This window comes from Anolis sagrei, chromosome X (genome assembly GCF_037176765.1).
Source record: "Anolis sagrei isolate rAnoSag1 chromosome X, rAnoSag1.mat, whole genome shotgun sequence".
NCBI lineage: Eukaryota > Metazoa > Chordata > Lepidosauria > Squamata > Dactyloidae > Anolis > Anolis sagrei.
The window spans coordinates 49,860,715-49,877,374 of record NC_090034.1 but is presented as its reverse complement, the minus strand read 5'-3'; the positions used below and the strand labels follow the sequence as shown (position 1 = coordinate 49,877,374).

The 16,660-nt window shown below is 43.4% G+C and overlaps 1 protein-coding gene across 2 annotated transcripts in view; it reads left to right on the top strand.

The window, feature by feature from the left end:
- Positions 1 to 6,998, top strand: part of NFIC (nuclear factor I C) — a 111,400-nt gene extending 104,402 nt beyond the window's left edge. For both annotated transcript variants that reach the window (XM_060785191.2, XM_060785190.2), the window contains exon 11: positions 1 to 6,998. This exon is cut by the window's left edge and continues 221 nt beyond it. The gene's annotated coding sequence lies outside the window, so the exon portion shown is untranslated.
- Positions 6,999 to 16,660: the final 9,662 nt, after the last annotated feature.

The window sequence follows — 16,660 nt, the reverse complement described above, 5'->3', positions numbered from 1 at the left end:
TTTGAAAAAAAGAGAATCCAATATATCCGTCTTATCTCTCAACCCGGCATCCTTCCCGTCGACGAGTGACACCCCCAAAAGGCAGCTTGTGGATGGGAGTTGTCTTCTCCTCTATTACTTTTTTTGTTTTGTTTCGACACTACGCACCTTTCCGAGGAGAATCGGGATCACTCTCTTTCTTCCCTTTTTCCGGACCAAGCGGGATCCTGCCTGTCGCTTTCTCGAAAGGGATGTATATGCAAAAGTTTCCCCAGCACCTGTGGGTAGGGGGAAAAAAAGAAAGAGAGAGAGAGAGAGAGAGAGAGAGAGAGAGAGAAATCATTGACCTGGCCCTTCGTTTATTTTTTTTCTATGCCTGATTTCACTCTCCTTCTCTTGACAGCGTAACGCTAGAGACTTGGTCTGTCGGTCCATCTACGAAGGACCGGAAGAGTTGAAACTGACCCAAGCTGGGATGCAGAGTGAAGAAAGACTCCCTCTCCAAAAGAAAGAAAGAGGGATTTGAAACCCACCTTTGGCACTTTTTCGGACAATATCTGATGCCTCCTTTCCCTGTCTCCCTGCTTTGCGTTCTTGTTGGAGGTTTTCTGAGACGGCACGGGACTTCTTGGCTTCCTTTTGATATCCCCTTTCCTAGAATGCTTTTGTGGGCTCGACTCAAATGATGCAATCTTTGGGTTGTTTTTTGGGGGGGAGGGGCCAGAAAGGTGGGAGGGCAAAGGATCGAAATGGATGGATTTGTACTGCTGCAATTTACGGTTTGTGCAATGTTGGGGCCGAAGTTGTGGGAAATGGGGAACGAGGCTGGCCTTCGGGGAAAGTGGGGGGCATTTAAAGCTCAGCAGTGAGATTGGGTTTTGTGGCTGGTAGCACTTCTTTATTGGCGGGTTTGCCACCATGCTGTGTTTCAACAGCATGCCTTTGGCTACCTTGCAGGAAGGGAGAAGTGAATTGCACTTCAGGACTTGGGATGTGTCTGGTCCCTTAGTTCTTCTCAAAGCTCCCTTCTACCACACTTTTAATCCCTGTTTGTATGAGGAGTTGAGGGATATCTGCCTAGCTTTCCTCATGAAGGTGTCGTCTCCGATTGGGATGAGGAAGGAGGTTGGAAATGGTCCCAACAGTAGTTGGACCCATCTGCTTCCCTTCCACTTTCCAAATGAACTATGCATGCCATAGTAGACCAGCTATGTAATGATGAGAGAAGTGATGAGGATGTTGGATTTGTGGATTGCACATGGGGTTTTTTTTGTTTGTAGAAAATGCACTTTGAAGAAGAAGAGGGGAATGAGGGGTGGTGGGATAGAAGAAAGTTGTCTCCAAATGAGTTTTTGTTTTTAATGTGTGTTAAGATAGAAGTCGGCGACCGGGATGGGACAGTTTCGAGGCTATCATAGAAATAGGATGGTGTTGAGAGATGTGTGGAAATCTTCCCAGGCCAGAGTTTGGTTCGGATCTGGGGGAGATGCCTCCTTACGTAATTCCCCTTTCCCTTCTGACTCTCCTCCTCCCGCTGCCCTCCACCCCCCACCCCCCTCGCAAGCCCCGGATAAGCCATTCTGGACTGGTTCAAGTGCCTACAATTTAATGCTCTGGTCCTTCTCGCAGGCTGCGTTCGGAGGGGCGAACACCAAAGCTTTACCAATGCCACGGATTGGGTCTCCCGCCACCCCGGAGGTTGGGGCTTCTAAGGTCCAAAGTCCAGTCACAACAAATTTGGATTCACTTTCCTCTCCATTTGTGGCTGGGCTTGATCTTCTGGATGTTTCTTCCACCTTGGTGCCAATCCATCCGAATCCTCGCTAAGATCACTGTCACCCAAAATGGATTACTTGTCTGCCCATAAAACAGTTGGAGATGAAGGAGTGGCAGAATGTTGCCCAGATCTCAGGAAGTGAGGGAAGGGATTCAGTGTTTCTCCCTCAAGAGAGAGCTGTTATGGTTGAATCAAGGCCATAGTTGCATGAAGGTTTTTATCGGCCATCTGTAAACCAGATCTGCATCAAGACGTTCCCTTCCTCACAGGGATGTCTTGTAGTTTTGTAAGTGGAACTGTAGCATCTTTGTCAACTTCTTGCCTCCTTCAAGCAATTCCCAGGATCCTTTGGCAGGACGTAGAAGCTACAAAATGCTGTCCAAGTGGTTAAAAAGACAACCATGAAACAGTCAAGAGAGCTTCTTCTCTGAAGTCAATCATGAAATGGTCAGAAGAACTTGACGAGTGAGTAAAAGAAGTCAAGACTACCAAGATCCTGAAAATCTCCAACTTGGAGAACCCATTCTGGACATTTTTAGGACAGAAGAGTGAGTTAGTAGTGGTCTTATGGGATGCTGGCCTTTGTAGCATCACCCAACTGCTGAGTCTCCAGAAAGCAAATCTTCTCTGTCGATGCCAAGTCCTCAGGTGGTGAATTGGACCGCTTGGGACTCGAAATTCCAGAACCTTCTCTCAGGTGGAACCACCTCCTCTATTTGTTCTAGAACCTTCCGCCTTCAGCCCAACCTGTGGAGAAGCCCATCCTCCACCGCCTCATCCTTCTCAAACTTCGGGACGCTGCCCCGTATCTACAGCCTGGAAAATTGCTCCGGGGCTTGCGTTTGCATATGCAAAACACCCTCTCTGTTCCTCCCGCTCCCTTACGCCAAGGCTAAGAGGGGAGAAATTTCTTTTTTTAATAGAAAAAAATAGACTTTTGCTAGACAACCCAAGCCCCTGCCTCAGATTTGGCATCATTTGGGGTAAAGGGGGGGAAATGGTTTCCAGCGGTACTTGTTTACACCTTAGCACCTTGACGGTGAGAAACGTCGATGCCGGGTTCAACCAGTCGTGGGTGGGAAAGGGGCAGGAGAGAGAACATATATATATATATATATATATATATATATATATATATATATATATACACACACATATATATGTATATATAGATACATATTTCCAATGTGGACTCTTCCCTTCCTCACGAAAAGGTGGGGCCCTTTTCGTGAGAAAAATGTGACCCCGAATTTCTATATAGAGCAATTTCTTTTTGTAATAAAAAATCTGTAATCGATGGTGAGGAAGTGGTTGACGGAGCAAAACGGAAGCCCCATCCAGACGAAAAAAAAAAGAAAAACGCAAAAGATTTCCCCCTTTACAAACTCTCGAATGCATGGTGCTTTGAAACAGGAACTCATGTGACCGAGCTCAACCAATCAGCTGGCTGAGAATGTGCATGGCAAATCAACATTTAAGCGCTCTCCTCCCCGTTCCCTCCCTTCTTTCTTCCTTTGAGGAACAAAGAGAAAAAAATAAGAAACCCAGCCCCACCCAACTTTTGACTTTTTTTTTCTAATTTGCACGAGAAAAGATATTTGGGGTGGGGTGGGGGAATAATGTTTTATACCACATAATGTGCCTTGCCTTCTATGAAAATACGTATTAACTCTAATGACATCACTGCACAGGTGTTGCTGCATGATATTATTCTTATTATTCTTATTATTTGATGCGTGTATGGGGAGGGGGAAAAGCGGGAGAGGAAAGGAAACATGGGGGAGGCACGGGGTGGGAGCGTATTGCCATTTTTTAAAAAAGAAGAATAAAATATAATCAGCATTATGGATGGTTGCATGGGAGGGAATGGGGCAGGTTGCAATGCGGGGACGGACGCGGGGAGGGGGTTTATTATCGGTTTTAATTGCAAAATCATAAGGATCTAAAGTAAGGAATGGGAGGGGGGCTTTGATAGAGATGGGGAAAAAAGGCTTCAATGGTTTGGCGTGTTCCGCAAATTGTTCTCCTCCGTCTTTGATCCGATTTGCATCTTTGGGCTTTTCCCGCACAAAATTCGGTTGTTTTCGCACCTGCGCAGATTGGGCATGGGATGCCCCAATGGCATGTTTTAAATACAGGAAATTTATTCCCCAGCATAGAAAATAATTTTTCTACATGGAAATATTGTTCCGCTTTCTGTGCAGAATGGACCGTTGTGTGAATTTTCCGCACAAAGAGCCCCAAATTGCGAAAATTCGCATCCGTTCAGGAGTCATTTTTAAAAATTCCCAAATATTTTTGAATATTTTCAATTTTTCCATCCCTATCAATCACCAAAATTAAACTCCCCAAGGTTTCTTTCAGGGAAAAGATTAAACGCCACTTGATTACGGGAGAAATATTCGCCAAGGAATCATTGAAAGGACTGAAATATCAATTTCTACCCATTTTGATTTTTAGGAAAATGATGATTTTGGAATCTCCCAAAGTCTGTAAACTCGCAGTTCCTTTACCAGTCGATATCATTATGAAATAATATTAAAGAGGAGAATAATTGGGCGCACACCCGAAACGGAAGTGAAAGCCAGTAACGAAATACACGAAATACCAAAAATATAACTGAAGCTGTGCCTAATGAATTTTTTCTGCCGTGTTTTGCGTTTCCCTTTTCCGTCGTCGGCATGTTCCACCTTCGCCGTGTTTTCCTTCCCATGTCGCCATTCGCATTACGAATTTTTTTTTTTGTATAAATAATAGATATAACAGAAAACTTGTAATTTCTGGCTCCCAAAAAAGTCAGACTTGAGGAAATTTGGATCCCACTTTAAAAAAACTTTGGAACATATTAGAAAAACATTTTTCAATTCAGTGTTCCTGGTTGCTTGTTTTCTCGTTCATCCATCTCTCATAGTGAATCATAGTGAGTTGTATATACATGGACACAGATTACTATGCTAAGCATTGGTCGGTGAAGCTCAATTGTACTCATATGTATGTATATCCAGCGTGTTTTGAATATTGGATTGGAGTCTAAGAAACCCGAGTTCGAATTCCCTAGGCTCGGCTATGCAAATCCATTGGGCAGGCCACACTCTCTCATCCTCAGAGGAAGGCAATTCAAATCCCCTTCTGAGTCATTCAGAAAATCCAAGTTGACCTGAAAAGACATAATAATAATAAATGGCAGGGAAACCCAATGTTTTAGAATAAGACTATGGAAGACCTGGGTCTGAATCCCCTTTTGCTCAACTATGGACCTTGGGCAAGTCACATTCTCTCAACCTTTGACACTGACATTTCCAATGGAAAGAGGAGAGTAGAGTTGATGTTAATCTTAGAGTGCCCTTGTGTCCCTCCACACTACAGAAATGTAATACTAGGATTCCATGGACTCTAGGGACTTGTAGTTTGGGGAGGCACTAGGACTGTAAATACACTACAAATCCCAGGATTCTTTGGGACGTCGCCGTTTCGGTTAAAGTGGAATCATTTCACTACCATTGAAAGATATAAAAGGGCCCCGTATCTTGTTTCCAACAATCATGATAGGGGTTCCAATAGGAGAGCAAAGAAAGGATGGGTTTCGATGGACTGCAAAACCCATCCCAGCTGATCCAAGTGTGAGGGAATGCTAGGAGATCTAGTCCATTGGCAACCCTATTCTCCCACTAACATCATTGGATATGGTTTGTTAACCATCGGGGATCATGTTTGCCTTTTTCTGACATCATTTTCCATTTTATCGTTCAATGGAGAAGCATGTTGCGAAGAATAGATAGAGGTGAGAAATTAGAAACCGACATTGCTTTTGACAACTTACATTGGACAGCATTGCTTCGCGTTCCTTCGCAAACCCGCCTCTCCTTTTTTCATTTTCCGCCTCCTCTTCCATGTTGCGCACAGATTCCCCCCAATGCGCTTTGGTCATTTATATTTTTACTGGTATTTTTTTTTAATAACCATAGTTGTTTATTCTCTGTCTCGCCACTTTGCTTACTACGCTCCGTTTTAGCACAAGACACACATTGCGGCACCAAGGAACGGCAAGCCGGTTTATACTTTAGGGGGAAAGGCAACGGAAGGTGTCCACACTATGAGCTTAAACTGGTTTCGACCCGCATTATATATTATACTTTATTTATATTCTGCTCTATCTCCCTGAGGGGACTCAGAGCGGATTACGGAATACATATAGCAAACATTCAACGCTGTAATACAATTAACAGCAAAGACAGACAATACATAGATGCAAGGCTTCCTTCTTTTTCATCTCTGGCATCTGGAGGCTTTGCTCGACTCAGCCATGGGGAGGTGCTGTTGTTCTATTTTTCCATGCCAAGGAGCCTGTTGTCCATAGGCACCTTCCTGATAGAATTGCCGGCATGTTCTTCAGGGACGCCTGGTACCTATTTATCTACTCACATTGCTGTTTTCAAACTGCTAGGTAAACAGAAGCTAGGACCGATGGCAGGAGCTCACCCCGACCCATGGCTTGAACTGTCAACCTTCCGGTCAACAAGATTTTCTGTATCTGGCGGTTTAACCCATTGTTCTAACTGCGGCCCTCTCTCTTTCTCAAAATGTAGTTCCGCAGACCAAGAACTTTGGTTCAAAATCCCCAGGTACACAAACAATGCGTGCATCTATGCTGTCGAATTCATTTTAACAGCTGCTGGGATTTGTAGTTTTACAGAGCTCTTTCTTGGCCAAACTACAACTCCCAGGATTCCACCGTAGTATCAAAACTACATTAATTCTACAGGATTAATGGGATCAGTGTTTTCCTCAAAAATCAACTCTAAATGCAACCCAAAAAAAATGGGTTTGTTTAGATGAAATCAAACACACAAAAGAGCTTGTTTTCCGATGCAATTTATGAATCCAGTCTCTTTATCATGACTCCCTATTACAACCAGGCAACTGGTACATTTCCCGTAAGCCTAAACGTTATAACCATCTTGCTTTTCCTTGGTTGCCAACGCAATATTTTGACCTCTTCGCCTTTGTACGCATCCTGTTCGCTGCCGCGCCGACCTTTTGATGTACCGATTTCCAGGTTTTTTTTCTTGTTAATTTTCTTTTTTTTCCCCTATGCAAAAGTACATTACAATAAATAAATAAAAAAAAAACCTAAAAGGACAATTTTAAAAAAATTAAAAAATAAGAAAAAAATAATAAGAAAAGTGGAAAAAATGAGAAAAAATGTATTAAAAAAATTAAATAAGCTATGCTTTCAACTGTCGTGCAGCCTCTTTGTTTTCATTCCAACCAGGAGAAAGAATCCATCCAGACGTGAGTCCCAAAAAAGGAGGGTTGAATCTTTCGTTTAGCCATGACTGTCAAAATAAGTCCGCTCAAAAGGGTTGGTTCTTATCCATGCTTTTGCATTTTCATGGCGGTGTTTCAGAGCAGAAGAGACATCCCAACCATATGGGACACCACATAGAGCATGGTTCTATTATTATTATTATTATTACTGTGTTGTCAAAGGCTTTCAAAGCTGGAATCATTGGGTTGCTGTGAGTTTTTCGAACTGTATGACCAATGTGTTCCAGCAGCATTTTCTCCTGATATTTCACCTGCATCTGAGGGTATCAAGTTTGCTCATTGGCAGCCACAGATGTGCGTGAAATGTCATGAGAGAATGCTATGGATACTTGACCATACAGGCTGGAAAAGTCACAGCAACGCCTTATCGTTATTATTATTTATTAATTTGCCAAAAGCGATCTGGATTCTCCCAGAAAAAAGCAAAAAGAGCTTTTGAAACATAACCCTAAATCCATTATGGAATATACATATATATCTTTATTGGGCTAAAACAGCCGTTTTCGCCTTCCGCACAGTAAGCCAAATCAACTTTGTCCCACAGCGCCACCTGTCAGTCAAACCTAGGAAAGCTCAAAGATCAAATCTTTTTTGCTTAATGCAGAGTGGCTCAATGAAGCTTCGGGTGCCATCTTTGTTCCTGTCCAAGAGGCTTCTTCCCTTCCTCCTTATATAAGACAAATATGGATCCCGCCATCTTTGTTTTGGGCAGCAAGGAAAAAATGGAACAAACTGAGTCTCCATCTTTGTTATTGGCAGAAGAATATTTGGCCAATTTTCCTAGTGGCCAAAAGTACATCGCAAGAGCAGCCATATTTTATTCTGCCACAGTATGTCTGTTAGGCTTGTTTGATCCAAAAAAAAAAAAAAGGTTCAAAACTTGTTTCAGATGTAGCTGGTGGTTCGATTCTAAAGTCAATTCCAATTTTCACAGAAAAAAAAGTTCAAAACTTTATGAAACTTCTGAATCCTTTCGTTAATGGTTTGAAAGTGTTATTTCCTGTTTCATTGGGTGTAAAACAACTACTTTGAAAGTAGTTGTTTTACTCCAGGAGCGGTGGAAAGCAAATGGGAGGAAATTCACCCTTCTCTGGTTTAAAACTGACTTCTCTGGCTTGAGCCGGAAGCGGGAAAAGCAAACGGGAGGAAATCCACCATTCTCCGGTTTAAAACTGGCTTCTCTGGCTTGAACCAGAAGTGGGAAAAGCAAACGGGAGGAAATTCACCCTTCTCTGGTTTAAAACTGGCTTCTCTGGCTTGAGCCAGAAGCGGGAAAAGCAAACGGGAGGAAATTCAACCTTCTCCGGTTTAAAACTGGCTTCTCTGGCTTGAGCCAGAATCGGGAAAAGCAAACGGGAGGAAATTCACCATTCTCCGGTTTAAAACTGGCTTCTCTGGCTTGAGCCAGAATCGGGAAAAGCAAACGGGAGGAAATTCACCCTTCTCTGGTTTAAAACTGGCTTCTCTGGCTTAAACCAGAAGCGGGAAAAGTAAACGGGAGGAAATCCACCATTCTCTGGTTTAAAACTGGCTTCTCAGAAGTGGAGGAAAAGCTGAATCATTTCCAACTCACCTCCTGAGTCGGAAAAAAATGGCAAGACTAGCTTCGGAAGGGCAAGGGGACTTCTAGTTTCCTTAAATAAGTTCAAAATCGCTTCAAAAATGTAATTTTTCCGACTTTATTCCGAATAACAAAGATTCCGACTGGATGTCACCATGCCTAATGTCTATATATATAACATTAAATTAAATGTGATGTCCAACTTAGTGGCTTCTTAAAGAGGATTGTTTTTTAGTTTCTTATTGTTTCGAATAATAATAACAATAATAATGATGTTGAACACACCCCAAGGAACACCCCAAGGTGTTCACCAAGGACTCCTATATTTCTTCCCTTCTTCCCTTCTGTCTCCTTCATCCTCTCCTCTGAAGGCCTTTGATAGGGAATTTATACCGCAATATATTGAGAAGGAATGGCCTGGGGAGCATTATGCCAACCAGAATTAATAACCCAAGTTCCAGCTTAAATACTCACCAGTGAAGCCAAAGCATAGGACACAGGATTGGTCCAGAGTGGAGAGTGCAGAGCCGCCCCCATGGGAGGGCACAGCCTGGAGATAACACCTCATCTGGTTTTATATTAAACAGGCAGGGTTTTAGAAGACAACAAAAGAAGTAGGGTTGTGGTGAGTTTTTCGGGCAGTATGGCCATGTTCCAGTAGCATTCTCTCCTGAGGTTTGGCCTGCATCTGTGGCAAACATCTTTAGAAGTTCTGTTGGCAGTGAAGCAAATGGAGTGTATATATATCTGTGGAATAATGTCCAGGGTGGGGGAAAGAACCCTCGTCTGTTGCAATGAGCAAGCTGGAATAGCACTGAGTAGCCATGAAGCTGCAAAGCCAATCAAAGAGGGTCTGCATAGAGATGGTGAAGCATGTAGGTTTGATTTTAAACTCAATTTGATTCTGGTGGTTCAATTATAAAGTCAATTCCGGTTTTCACAGGAAAAAAATGTTCAAAACTTTTCAAAACTTCTGAGACTTCATTGGGTGGTCTTTAATTTGAAAGTAGTTGTTTTACTCCAAAAGCCGGGGGGGGGGGGGGGGAGCAAAGGGAGGAAATACATCCACTGTGTTTTAAAATGCTTCCCATGTTCAAGACAGAAGAGAGGGGAGAGGAGAGGAGAGGGAGGAAATTCATCCACTCTGTTTTAAAACGCTTCCCAGGCTCAAGACAGAAGCAAGGGGAGAGGAGAGGGAGGAACTTCATCCACTCTGGTTTAAAACGTTTCCCAGGCTCGAGAGAGAAGCAAGGGGAGAGGAGAGGGAGGAACTTCATCCACTCCGGTTTAAAACATTTCCCAGGCTCGAGAGAGAAGCGAGGGGAGAGGAGAGGGAGGAACTTCATCCACTCTGGTTTAAAACGCTTCCCAGGCTCGAGAGAAAAGCGAGGGGAGAGGAGAGAGAGGAACTTCATCCATTGTGGTTTAAAACGGCTTCCCAGGCTTGAGCCGAAGTCAGGGACCAGAAGCGGGGGAATGCTGAATCATTTCCGACTCACTTACTGCTTCATAACAGAAATGGCGGAAAAAGCTTCGGAAGGGCAAAGGGACTTCCGGTTTCCTTAAAAACTTTGAAATCACTTCAAAAAGCAAATCTTTCCAAATTTATTCCAAATTATGAATATTCCGACCAAACCTAACCATGTCTAGTATATACGAGGGGCTGCTGATAAGTCTTTGGCTTTATCCAGAAAGAAATGAGATAGGAAGATGAAACTTTATATTTATTCCACATACTCTCCACTGATATTAACACACTTCTCACATTGATATTCCAAGTTCTGTAAGCCTTGCAAAAAGAAGGATTTCAGTTGTGCCTCAAACCAGTCATCTGTAGCAGCCATGGCATCAGAAATGGTGTGAAATTTGGTACCCTTGAGGGGTTTCTTCAGGTTTGGAAACAGATTATAGTCAGAGGGAGCTAGCTCCAGTGAATAAGGTGGGTGATCAACCAGCTGGAAGCCGAGCTCCACCAGTTTTGACATGGTTGCTTGTGCAGTGTGAGCAGAGGCGTTGTCTTACAGGAACAAGATTCCTTTGGGCAGCTTGCTGAGCCTTTTGGCCTTCAGAACTGCCTTCAATTGGTCCAAAAGTTCAGTGTAATACCTTGCATTGATGGTGGAACCATTTTGAAGGTTGTCCACTAGCAGCACGTCCTCCTTTATCCCAGAACACAGACGCCATCGCCTTTGTGGCCGATTTTTGCACCCTGAACTTCTTTGGACGAGGAGAACCACTGTGCCTCTGCTCTTTTGACTGCTCCTTGGTTTCAGGGTCATACAAATAAATCCAGGTCTCATCCATAGTGGCCAGTCGATCCAGGAAGTTCTTATCAGTCCCAAAACGCTGACAAATGGACCCAGAAGTTTTCACCCGCATGCTTTTCTGATCTGTTGTCAAACATTTGGAGACCCACATTGCAGAGAGTGTAGTGAATTTTACCTAGTAGGCCAGAAAGGAAGCCTGGATAACAGTATGACAAGCTTCCATTTTGGGAGTGTAAGCCAAGGAAGCAGCCTTCTTGAGTGAGGATAGCTAGAAGATGGGAGGAGTTTGAGGTCTCCTGGGATTGGCTAGAGCAAGTGGGAGGAGCCAGGTCTTAGGAGGGAAAAGATTTCAGCTTCTGTGGGAGTTGAGAACTGGGAGCTGGTGGGTGAAGAAGTGATTTTGAAACTAGATTTTCAGGGAGAGAGTGTCTGTGAGACGGGCTGATTAACTGACAGGAGAAAAGTCAGACGGCAGCACAAGGGATTAGCTCTCTAGACTGAGTTAGTTAGCAAGAAGAACTCTGGGAAGAGTTAGCTGATAACTCAGGGACTAACTAGGATAGGTTAGTCAGAAACTCCTTACTATTTCTCCGAAGTAGAGTGAGGGATTTTTGTTCATAGTAGCTAGATCTGTTTGATTAGCTCTGACTGTAACTAAGTGATGAAACGTATTCTAGCAACTTTTGTAGAATAAGCCGTGGAACTTTTGTTCTGGAAAAGATTGTTAAGGAAGTGGTCTGCAAACACTTAGAAACAAATGTGGTCATTTGTAATAGTCAACATGGATTGATCAAAAACAAGTCATGCCAGACTAATCTGATCTCTTTTTTCGATAGAGTTACAACTGGGTAGATGCGGGGAATGCCGTGGATGTAGCGTACCTGGATTTCAGTAAGGCCTTTGACAAGGTCCCCCATGACCTTCTGGCAAGGAAACTAGTCCAATGTGGGCTAGGCAAAACTATGGTTAGGTGGATCTGAAATTGGTTAAATGGATGAACCCAGAGGGTGATTCTCCTCAATGCTTCCTCTTCATCCTGGAAAGAAGTGACAAGTGGAGTGCCACAAGCAGGGTTCCGTCCTGGGCCCGGTCCTGTTCAACATCTTTATTAATGACTTAGATGAAGGGCTAGAAGGCAGGATCATCAAGTTTGCAGACGACACCAAATTGGGAGGGAGAGCCAAGACTCCAGAGGACAGGATCAGGATTCAAAACAATCTTGACAGATTAGAGAGATGGGCCAAAACTAACAAAATGAAGTTCAACAGGGACAAATGCAAGATACTCCACTTTGGCAAGAAAAACAAAATGCAAAGATACAAAATGGGGGACAATGCCTGGCTCGAGAGCAGTACGTGTGAAAAAGATCTTGGAGTCCTCGTGGACAACAAGTTAAACATGAGCCAACAATGTGATGTGGCGGCAAAAAAAGCCAATGAGATTTTGGCCTGCATAAATAGGAGCATAGTGTCTAGATCTAGGGAAGTAATGCTACCCCTCTATTCCACTTTGGTTAGACCACACCTGGAATATTGTGTCCAATTCTGGGCATCACAATTGAAGAGAGATATTGACAAGCTGGAATGTGTCCTGAGGAGGGCTACTAAAATGATTAAGGGTCTGGAGAACAAGCCCTATGAGGAGCGGCTTAAGGAGCTGGGCATGTTTAGCCTGAAGAAGAGAAGGCTGAGAGGAGATATGATAGCCATGTATAAATATGTGAGAGGAAGCCACAGGGAGAAGGGAGCAAGCTTGTTTTCTGCTTACCTAGAGACTAGGACGCGGAACAATGGTTTCAAACTACAAGAGAGGAGGTTCCATCTGAACACAAGGAAGAGAGCCATTCAGCAGTGGAACTCTCTGCCCCGGAGTGTGGTGGAGGCTCTTTCTTTGGAAGCTTTTAAACAGAGGCTGGATGGCCATCTGTCAGGGGTGATTTAAATGCAATATTCCTGCTTCTTGGCAGGGGTTGGACTGGATGGCCCATGAGGTCTCTTCCAACTCTTTGATTCTATGATTCTATGATTCTATGTAAAATATGAAGGGCATTGATCCCCCAATCTCTGTGACATATCCCCATGAATATCTTTCGTGGGCTTTCCTTGCAGAAACAACAATTTTATCATTCTCACTTGCTGTGAATATCACCATTTTGTTTTCCCTCGTGCCTAGATCACTGTTGCCATAAGCTACAAACACAAAATTTTGAAAACATATATTAGACACATAAGGCTTTCATGTGATGTAACATTCATTACCATAGAAACAAAACAAGAACACAAAGCCAAGGACTTTATCAGCACCCCCTCGGATGTCTGTGGAATACTGTCCAGGGTGGGAGAAAGAACCCTTGCCTGTTTGAAGCGAGTGTGAATGTTGCTATTAGCAAGCTTGAATAGCAATGAATAGCCATAAAGTTTGCAAAGTCAATCTGCTTCAAGAAGTCGGACGTGAGTCAATAATAATAATAATAATAATACATTGTATATATTACTAATCTCCTAGGCACATAATTGTTTAAGACTAATAATAAAACTACATTATATTTATTACCCATCTCTTCTTACAGATTGAAGCTGGGCACATCATTGTTAAAATAATAATAATAATAATAATAATAATAATAATGGGTCGTGTCAGGAGCGACTTAAGACACTCCAAATCAATTCTGGTGTGAGAAAATTGGCCATCTGCAAGGACGTTGCCCAGGGGACGCCCGGATGTTTAGATGTTTTACCATCCTCGTGGGGGGCTTCTCTCATGTCTCTGCATGGGGAGCTGGAGCTGACAGAGGGAGCTCATCCACGCTCTCCCCGGATTCGAACCTCCAACCTGTCGGTCTTCAGTCCTGCCGGCACAAGGGTTTAACCCACTGCGCCACCGGGGGCTCCTAATAATAATAATAATAATAATAATAATAATAATAATAAGTATTTGTTATTTGTCTTTCCTAATGGCTTGACAGGAACCCCTGGTGGCGCAGTGGGTTAAACCGCTGAGCTGTTGAGCTTGTTGACCAAAAGGTTGCAGGTCTGAATCCAGGGAGCGGTGTGAGCTTCCGCTGTTAGCCCCAGCTTCTAACAACCTAGCAGTTCAAAAACTTGCAAATATGAGTAGATCAATAGGTAACGCTCTGGCGGGAAGGTAACAGTGCTCTATGCAGTCATGCCGGCCACATGACCTTGGAGGTGTCTATGGACAACGCCAGCTCTTCAGCTTAGAAATGGAGATGAGCACCACACCCCAGAGTTGGACACAACTAGACTTAATGTCAGGGGAAAACATTTACCTTTACCTAATGGCTTGACATTGCAATTTGCCCGCTGGCCACTAGAGACCAATGTTTGACTCCCTCCTAATAAAATAGTAAAATAATATATATAATAATAAAATAATAAATAATTAAAATAATAATGTATAATATTATAATATATATCTGCATCAAAGACATGACAGCTACCACAGAACATCTGCTCTATGAACTATGCCGAGACAAGAAATGTTGTTATGAACTGGAAAAGAATATCCCATTTCTGACACCAATTTGTCATGAATGACTTTTCAATAACTTCAAAGCATATGTTCTTTTTATTGCAATTTCCAGTGTGAGAGGGTATATCAGATTACAGAACTTTTACACAAAGAATGACATTAGACATACAGACATACAGATTCTATGCAACTACATTGGATTTACAATTACGTAGCTAACAAACAAACAAAGGAGAATTACATTTTCACTTAGCATTCACACCACATGTACACACATTCATCCTCAGGCATTCAAATATTACTATATCCTTTTCTCCGTCCTTGTAGAAGTACCTGTTAGGCCAGACTCTGCTTTCCTGCAGCCTGTCAACGTACAGTTCCAAAACTTCCATAACGCCATAACTTCAAAATGTCAAAATGCCAAGATTTCTTTCCCTAAGAACAATGCCAAGGATCGGATCTCTGTTTTCCATACAGCAGAACCTGACTCCCTGCACAAAATCCAAGACTCCAAAACGCACTTCTTCCTCTTCCCTTGAGAAGGAAGCCCCAAAGTGTACAGAATCATGCTTTGCCATAGCATATCTGCCACATCATTGCTATCATACTTCATCTTGTTGATGGGAAGCTTCCCACCCGAGTGGAAATCATCTATCGGACAGATGGCAAGCTGTTTAACCTCAGCAGACTGAAAGCCAAAACTAAGGTTACAACAACATCTGTTATAGAACTCCAGTATGCTGATGACAATGTCGTCTGTGCGCATTCAGAAGAAGATCTACAAGCCACTCTAAATACCTTCACAGAAGCATATGAGCAGCTCGGCCTGTCACTGAACATCAAGAAAACCAAAGTGCTGTTCCAGCAGACACCAGGCAATCCCTCTCCAATGCCAGAGATACAGCTTAATGGTGTAACATTAGAAAATGTTGACCATTTCCACTCCCTTGGCAGCCACCTCTCCACCAAAGTCAACATCGATACCGAAATACAACACTGCCTGAGCTCTGTGAGTGCAGCATTTTTCCGAATGAAGCAAAGAGTGTTTGAGGACTGGGACATCCGTAGGGATACCAAGGTGCTTTTTTATAAAGCTATTGTCCTCCCAACCCTGCTATACGCCTGTGAGACGTGGACTGTCTACAGACGTCACATGCAACTCCTGGAATGATTCCATCAGCGCTGCCTCCAGAAAATCCTGCAAATCCTTTGGGAAGACAGGCGGACAGACGTCAGCGTGCCGGAAGAAGCAAAGACCACCAGCATTGAAGCGATGGTCCTCCGCCATCAACTCCGCTGGACCAACCACGTTGTCTGGATGCCCGACCACGTCTCCCAAAGCTGTTGCTCTACTCCGAACTCAAGAACGGAAAACGGAATGTTGATGGACAGGAAAAGAGATTTAAAGATGAGCTCAAAGCCAACCTTAAAAACTCTGGCATAGACACTGAGAACTGGGAAGCCCTGGCCCTTGAGCGCTCCAGCTGGAGGTCAGCTGTGACCAGCAGTGCTGCAGAATTTGAAGAGGCACGAATGGAGGGTGAAAGAGAAAAACGTGCCAAGAGGAAGGCGCGTCAAGTCAACCCGAACCGAGACCGCCTTCCACCTGGAAACCAATGCCCTCACTGTAGGAGAAGAATATCAAGAATAGGGCTCCACAGCCACCTACAAACCCACCCCCAGGACACCGAACTTGGAGGAAACATCATACCAGTCTCTCGGGATATCAGCTCCTGCTTCTACTCCCCCTTTCAATATTCTTTCTCTGTCCTGCTGTCTTTCTTACACAGAGAGAACCTGATTTTTCTATACATTTCAGTGCTGGTAAAGTACATACAATATATGCATAAATAAATATTTATTTTTCCAATATCTCCCCATCAATAACACAGTTAAGAGCAATTAAATTACATCATAAATACATATAAAGCATAAAAGCAAAACAAACCATATAAGTCTATAAAACCAATGTTCAATTCATCTCACATGACAGAGGGTGCCTCCAGGCAAGAGAGACTAAGCTACCTCTATGCAGATGCCCTCACTGATTGACTTTGCAGCTTCATGGCTACTCAATGCTATTCAAGTTTGCTCATTGCAACATTCACACTCAGCTTTCGATACCATTGACCATGGTGTCCTTCTGGGAAGATTCGCTGCGGTGGGACTCGGGGGCATGGTTTTCCTGTGACTCCGGTACTTCCTGGAGGGTCGTTCCCAGTTGGTGAAGCTGGGGGACTCCTGCTCAGATCCCTG